Here is an 8846-nt window from a genome sequence, read left to right on the forward strand (position 1 = left end):
CTCTCCGCACACTCACCGGACCTGGGCTAGGACTGGGTCTTGAACCTGTTTCATAGATTCTATTTGTTTCCTAAATTGTTTATTCAGGGGTTCCATCATGTTTATATTCTCCTCTATTTTTTTTATCAGTGTATTCTTTAGAAGCACTTAGTACTTCTTTGATTAAAGTTACCACTACATTTTTTAGTTCCAAAATTATTTCTAATCTGATTTCTTCTATAACTTTCTGCAGTTGATTCTTTACTGTCAATGCTATTATTTCAGAAATATCTGGCCTGTGATTTCCAGTTTCCTTAGTGCTAGTGTCTTCTGCATTTGAACTGGGTGGACTCAGGGCCTGAGACTGCATTTTGTTCCTTCTCTTTGTCATTTTGTATACCACTGTCTTCTGACCTTTCATGTAGAGCTTAGATAGAGTTATTACCTTAGCACCAGGTCTGGATCTATGAGGTTCAGATTCTTCCAGGTGGGTGTTTTTTTGTTTTGTTTTGTTTTTTTTTGCGGAACCGGGGATTGAACTCAGACCCTTGTGCTTTCCAGGGAAGTGCTTATTCCACTGAGCCATCTCCCTGGCCCCTAGGTGGGTGTTGTTTGGTTCTGGCTGTGTGCTGCACTTCTTTCTGCTGCAGCTGTTAGAGTTGAACCCTTTGTGTTTCTCTGGCAAGATGTTCTGCTCCTGAATCAGCTGGGTGGGTCTTGCCTCTAGCTTCTTTGCAGGGAGTTCTGCTGAAGGGTTCCCTGCTGGGCCTGCAGCCTTGGTCGAATGAGGATCTAGCAGGCCCTTGGTCATCTCACTCAGTCGCCGGGCCTGTGCTCTGGGTGTGTTCAGCATCCCGTGGCCCGGTCATCTCACTCACTCACCGGGTCTGTGCTCTGGGTCTATTCAGGATCCCGTGGCCTGGTGGTCTCACTTGCTCACTGGGCCTGCACTCTGGGTCTGTTCAGGATCCCGCAGTGTGGGTCATCTCCTCTCAATAACTCTTATTTATTGGGTTGTGGGGCATTTTTGTTTGTTTGTTTTCACCAGGAATCGAACTCAGGACTTTGTTTTGTGGGGCCGGCACTTATGCTGCTGAGCTATCTCCCCGGCCTCTATTAAGGAATTTTTTTAAAATTAGTAATTGTTAACTACCTAATGTCTGTTGTTTTTTGTTTGTTTGTTTGGATTTGGTTTTGGTTTTGGTTTGGGTTTGGTTTTTTGTTTTCTTTTTGTATTTTAGGGACGGGTCTACAGGGTGTTGAGGGTCTCATTACTAGATCAGGCTCATAGTGATTCCTCTGTTTACAGCCTCCCAAGAGCTGGGATTACAGGCACTTGCCACCACGCCCAGTCTCAATTGCCTGGGCTGGCATGACAGGCCCTGGGATCAAACCCCTGGCCCCTGAGCCTGCTTGCAGGCACTTTAATCCACTGAACTATTTGGCTTGCCCAGTTATTCTTGATAATACCAGTTAAAAACACCTGTTTGGTTTTGCTAGTCCATAATGTCCATGCACTCCTTTCCTGACCCCACAAGTCTTGCACTCTGTGAAATCGGCACCATGACCATCACACCAGGGGCTGCCACCGCTTTAAGCAAAAGTCACACCTCTTTGGATCATGACTGAAGGCATCTTTTATGGTGTGAATGGCTAAACACAACCAAAAGAGTTCCCTAGGTGGCTGGCAGTGGTCAACCGGGGGGCCAAGGGACTGTCCTTTCAATTAAGTTTTCTGGCTTTGTACCCTTGAGCATGAGCACATTGAGGTCTTCATGATACCTGAGGTGCCTTCACGCCATCTTTCCTATTCTGATGCAAATTGTGTGGCTTCTTTTTAAGGTCGTTTTCAGCCACCATGCTGTCCAATGGCTCAACTTCACAGGCACTGTACTTCCTTTCTGATGAAACTGCAAACATTTTACAGCTTACTGCACTTGATGACACCTTCAGGCTACTGCCATTGGTGCTGCATGGTCTGGTCGTTGTGATGTGTTATTGTATGCTTTCTCATATCTATGAATTAGGGAAACACAAGCTTGAAATATGGAGGGAGTTTTATTTGCAAACATTTAAGGCTCTACTATAATCTTCAAATGTAATGCACTTTGATGCTGTATAAGCATTGGTCAAAACCAAAACCCACCAAAAAAAAGCTGTAATAGGCCCTATAAATGGAAATTCACTTTCTATACTTACCCAAAAAGGAACTCTCCAGTTCCTTTGGCTTCTTATGCCTGACATGCCAATTGTGCCTTCATGAAGCAGAGGCTGAGGGACCTGTGAATCGGAACCTACTGCACCTTTGCCTTCATCCACCCAGATACTCCATAGTCAAAACCTTGAACATTGGTGGAAAAATAAAAATCACATCTACCTGTGGCCGATGTGAGTCAGGAAAAGTTGTAGATACTTATTCCAAATTTGGTGTAATTCACATTGCTGCTGAGCAAACACAACAGCCTGCATTATGCTATACAGCATCAGTTGCACTATACGAAAGGTGCCATGAAGTACAGAAGCTGCAGACACTGGAGACCACTGTGGACAGAATAGTAAGAACCAGGGTCTACCAGCTGATGGAAGTAAATGAAGCAGAGCACTGTTGTGGGCAGTCTCCCCCTCTGCAAGGTTCTGCAAGCCCTGATACACTCGCAGGCACCAACCGGAGCGAGACAGAGGAAATGATCATGATGAATGTTGATGCCCTCCTAGGAGAATTTGAGCAGTCTGGCTTCCCTTTTGCCTCAGAAACACTGGCTGCATGGGCTGGGGAGATGGCTCAGTGGAATAAGTGCTTCCCTGGCAAGCACAAGGGCCTGAGTTCAATCCCCAGTTCCACCAAAAAAAAAAAGAAAAGAAAAAAAAGAAACACTGGCTGCAATAGAAGAGAGTAAACAGAGTCTAGTAATGAGTATTTTTTCCAATGATGTAAGCAATAAAAAAATAGGCTTTATATGCTTGAAGATTCAGGCTTACTTTTAAGGACTGTTTTCAGACCTTACTCTGAAGGATTTTGAATTCTGTATGTCATTAAAGTACTGGGTCTTTACATTTTAAAAATTGTTTTTCAGTTTACGGAATTCACTGGTATGGAAGAAGTGATGTCAAAAAGGTGAGTGTGTGGCATATTCGAGTCACAGTCCCTGATGTCCAAATCCATCAATGTGTCATCACTGCTGCCCTCTCTCACCTCAGGACTTGCAGTGAGAGGGCACAGAGCCTGAATGTGGAAGTCTATGAGACTTTTGCCAAACCAGGTGTTCTCATTAGACTTGTCCAAAAGTCTAATAATTTCAATAAATAATTATTTTAAAACTGCAGTGACGGTTGTAAGAGTCCCCTCCAGTTTCTCATCTCGGTTCAAGAAGTCAATGTTTGTAATCTCAAAGATACGTTATTGGAGTCCCATCAAGTTAATTCTAATCTATCACTCCCAGTGCAACTCACAGTGAATTGAAGACACTAAAACATATTTATAATTATTGGGGAGGCAAGGGGCCCTAAGTCCAGCCATGAAGATGGTTTCCAGAACAAAGGGGCTGACCCAGCCGCACCTGGGTTTTATTCATTGGAGGAGGAGTGGCTTAAGGAGGAATGACTGAGAATTGTGGGAAGTAGGTGAGTACTGTGAGCTAAACTTGGTAGGTGGCCTACATTTACGTCTACCATATGCCATGAAGTTATGCAGAGAATGTAATGTGCATTATGCTACTAAGATAGTATCTAATGTTTTGGGGGTCTGGTGCTTCAGCTCTGATGTCATCTTTCAAGCCCCAGGAAGTCATAGCCTCTATCTCAACGCTTGATCCAAGCTGGCAACACGGAGCATTGACTCTTCATCCTGTCTCAACCAGGTTCACATTAAAGAGCAGCAAGTGTAGGTTATCAGGGAAACATACATGCCACCTTCAAAGACTATCACCAGTACCTCAGCTAGACCAATATACATTGCTTAAGGCCAATTGAAAGGATAAAAGGAAGTCCTAGTCAGCTCGGTACATAGCAATGCAAGGAAATAAGGTCAGGCTCAGCCAGTAGTAAAGCCATATTAATATGCTGAGCTGTGAAAGGTTCAAGTCAACAACTTTTGACATTGCCAGTCCTACATATAACCCACTACTATTATGGACTACTGGATTATATTGGATTATTTTGCTGAATTCACACACCTACAGTATTTAAATGGCAATGGAATAACCATCTCTGAAAAAACTAAACACAAGGGGATATAAATGAAAGACTATTTTGTATCTGTATATACAAAATAGGATAGATATACAGCTACTTTCTCTTAATTCAGTGATAGAAAGATTTGTACTAATAGTGTTTGGACAGAATATCATGTCTGCATCTTGTACTATGAATAACCACTACAAAGACAACAATATGCAATGTACTAATTACTAATTGAAACTGTCCTAATTGGTTTTGAAACTGTCTCATTGCTATTTGTTTCTCAATAAAATTAATAATAAAAAATGGAGACAATCACTATTCTTTCAAGGAGAGCTGCTCAGGTGGGCCTCCACAACAGTTTTTATGTTTTAATTGGTTTTGCTCTGACAAAATCTTGTAAACAAGTTACACGACAACTCAGTTTATTTTTACTTTCATGCAATTATTTTTACACATCATTTGCTGGATAAAATTCACCATATCCATTAATAACCTCTTGGTTAGTGTTTTAAAAATGCCAACTTTCTCATATTTAACTTGGGATCCAGGGGATGGGGAGATGGCTCAGTGGAATAAACACTTCCCTGGCAAGCGCAAGGGCCTGAGTTCAATCCCCAGTTCTGCCCCCAAAAATAAATAAATAAGTAAATTGGGATCCAGCTAGAAGATGACTTCTAAAATAACTACCCTTGGCTATTTAGAAGTCTGTGTTGAAACAGGGTGAATTGCCTAGTGTGTGTGTGTGTGTGTGTGTGTGTATGGAAATATACAATTGCTGAGTTTATGTGAATCCTGATCAGATTGTAAATTTTATTGTGCCATTTATAGTATTGTCATACAGTTAGAAGAAATTACTTAATTGTAAATACTGTGCAAAGGTTGAGACTGAATATATGTAGAAAGTTTACACTTTTGCTTTTGAGCTTTGTTTTGGATTATTTTCCTGATTGAAAAACTACAAGAATTAATAATAACTTAAAAAGTTGTATATGGGGCTGGGTAGATAGCTCAGTAGAATAAGTGCTTGCCTGGCAAGTACAAAGTCCTGGCACTGCAAAAAAAAATTGTATAAAACGAGGAAAGTTTTCAAATGTAAGCAACAAAACCCAGGAAGTTCTTTTCCATTCAAGCTGCAAAATTAATAAAAGTAACATCTAGAATATATAAATGTTATAAATTTATATTTATTCACGTATATTTACATAGAGAATATTTATACATATTTTTGTGAGTGGTTACTTTCAAAGCTATAATTTTAATAACAGGTTTTTCTTTTTTATGTATTTGATACAGGGTCTCACTACACAACTCAGACTAATAGTGATCCTCCTATTTTCAGCCTCCACAGTGCTGGGATTACAGGTGTGCATCACCAAGTCATCTTGGTGCCTGGTCTCAATGGCCCAGACTTGGCATCCAGCTCAGCATGCCCAGGGGGTGAGGCTGGCATGGCATGTAGTGCTGGGAATTGAACCCCAGTCCCTGTGTTTGCCTAAGCAGGCACTTACTCCACTGAGCTGTCTCGCTGGTCCTCATAACAGATTTTTCTGAAAACACTATTACATCTGTCCAAGTATCCCAAGGGAAAACAAAAAATACATAAAGATTAAAAGTCTACTACTTCAACAGCACATTATCAAATAAAGAGAACTAGGATAAATGCCAAGAGACCTTAAAAATACCCCTCAAAAATGCAACATTGAAGTTGAGCAAACAGGAGGATTCTGCAAACAACAGAAAAACAGGTGCAAGAGCAGTTCTGATGGTAGCTTAAGATGTACTTCATTAAAGTTCATTCGGGTATCTCAGTGTGATAGGGGTTGGAGCACAGATGGTTTTCCCTTCTTTGTATGGAGATGTGTATGTTGATTTGAGAAGTGACTCTTCCAGATGCTGATATAGCAGGCTTGGTTCCCTTTGATAAATTACTGAGGGCAGATTTAATGGACTCAAGCTCTATCAGTCTAGTGAATACATGCTGCAACAGACGAGTTACAGAATTAGCCATTTTCACAAAGTGAGCTCCCCAACACCTGACAGAATGAAAAAGGCAGTTGCTAAATGATTATATAACCATTTCCAACGTGAATAACTGTGGATAAATCATGCTGATATTGAAAGCCCCTCAAACATACCTTAATAAGAAATCATTTATCCCATGAATAGGCACACTTCATATAAATTGTATACTTCACAGGAGGGAGACCACATGGCAGGAAAGTTGCTACAACTACATAAAAACACCTAAGACTAGGGCTGGGGAGAAAGCTCAGTGGCATAAGTGCCTGCCTGGCAAGCGCAAGGTCAGGAGTTTGATCCTCCATACCAATAGATAAATAAATAAATAAAATAAATAAATAAATAAATAAATAAATAAATAAATAAACCAGCTAAGGCTGCCACTAAGAATACAGGAAAATTCCCCTGAAATCTCAAGACGTGTATGCGATAGCTCAGAACCATTCTGGAGAACCAGTATGTGTTTTCTTTGGAAGGATTCTTTTGGTGGAAAAATTAAACATCACATTAAGTAAAGTGACTTTTAGACTTGGGGCAGTTCTGCGCACACCTGAGGGGGAAATCTCCACAAGGTGCACACTGTCCTGACATCACCAGAGTCAACGTCAAAGGCATTTCGCTCCCAAACGTTCCATGAGCCAATGGGGTCTCTTTGGCAGTACAGAATAGAATCCACTTGCATAAAATAAATACGAAATAGAATTTTTTCTTTGTTCTTCCTGGAAAACTAAATATAAAAACTCATGTGGGGGCCATTGTACTTACTAAAAATCACTGGATAATAAAGACTGTTATAGTCGGGCTACACAAAGAAGCTGCCTGAACTTAAATGTTCCAGAGCATATTACTCCAATGACAGCCTTTGGCGTAGCATGGGGTGATCATGGATTCATAAATTCATTTTTCATGTCTACTACAGAATAAAGAATTATAATTGGAGTAAGCTTTTACACTTTTCTCCCTTTTGGATCCTACACATCAGCAATGCAAATCATTATGAAAACTTCTGACAACAAAACTTGCTCCACAGGTAAAGTGCATGATCATTTAAGCAGCAATCAGATTTTTTTATTTAAACTCATCTAGTATAGTTACATATTTTGGAATAGCTATCTCTTAAAATCACCATCCTCTTTACTCCTTTCTTACCCTCTGCCCCCTCTTTGCCTTCCCCAGTCCCCCCAATGTAAATCATGTGCCCCAAACTGTATACACCTGTATACCAAAACTAATCTGCTAAACCTCTGTCATCCCTTTACTTTCTCCCATCCTTGCAGTCCATATAGCTTCCCATGCCATAACCTTTTGAAATGCATCCTTACTTTTCCCGTCGCATGGATCTCAGTCCTGAGTCTATTTCCAAGCCTCCAGATCCTCTACATCACCATCTTTTGCTTACACCTCCTCTTTCATTGTGCACACTTTCACTCTTATCTGCCACACAGCCATACAGTGTCACTACCCTAAATGCTTCAGTATTAAACAGTTGCCATTGACCATCATTAATAAGTGCAACGTAAATCACAGTGCTCGAGCAGATCAAGTTCTGAGCCATATCTAATACAGAAAATGTGAGAATTGGGCTTTTCAGAAAGTTAGCAGATTAACTAGCAAGAACTCTCTGAAGATGAGGCCTTCCTAGTGTTCCAGAACTGATCTTGTGCCCTTTAGTGACAGGTGCTAAGTTACAGTGTAACAGTATTTACAAAATGCTGTCAAGCTGCTGAAAGTTGGAAGGAATTAGAAAAGACTAAAATGTCCTACAGCTCCCTTACGACTGAGGGTGTAGAACCAACTGACTGCTCTAGAAGAGGAAATATTGGCCTGTGTTCAGAGTCTCACAACTATATAAAGACAAAAAAATGTATACAGTAGTTCATAGACCCCCTTATCATAGTTTCACTATCTATGATTTTATTTACCTGTGGTCAAGTTAGGGATAAAGGGAAAATTTCAAACACAGAACTTTCACTTGTAGATTGTTATCATTATTCTACTTTGTTATTAATTACTGATGTTAATAATTTACTTGGTGTTACGGTTTGGATTTTAACTGTCCCCCAAAAGACCCATGTGCTTGGAAGGAAGGTGATTAGATCTTGGGACGCTGTCCTCACCAGTGCCTTAGGTCACTAACGAGTTCAGAGATGACTTGCTGTTTGGAGATGGGGCCTGGTTAGAGGCAGGTCACTGAAGGGATGGCCTTGAGTGAAGAGTTCTTGTCATCATATCCTCTCTTTGCTTTCTAGCCTTCATGTGATGGACAATGCACTTCAGCCATGCCATCTACCATGCACTTATACTTCAAGCCTAGTTATAAGAACTCCAGTCCTTTAAATTGTAAGTGCTGTATTGTGTCCTAGTCAGTAGAAAATAACTTGTACAAATTTTTGCAGCAGGTAGTGGGTCATTGCTATAATTATACCTGACCATTTAGCTTAGGAGGCTTTGGAACTAGTTTGAGAGAGGAGTTTAAGAGGGTTCGGAAAAGTGGCATAAGAAGCTCTAGAAAACTGTAAATCAGGCATGCTAACAGATCCTAGTTGGAGCTTCCAAGACCAAGTTGTTGATAGGAATGCAGATAATAAAGAACAGCTTCAAAAGTCTTCAATTGGGAGCAAAGACTACACTAGTAGTTGCACTGGAGGCAATGTGTTACACTCTGACAG

The sequence above is a fragment of the Octodon degus genome, unplaced genomic scaffold (assembly GCF_000260255.1).
Source record: "Octodon degus isolate 3935 unplaced genomic scaffold, OctDeg1.0 scaffold00206, whole genome shotgun sequence".
Lineage (NCBI taxonomy): Eukaryota > Metazoa > Chordata > Mammalia > Rodentia > Octodontidae > Octodon > Octodon degus.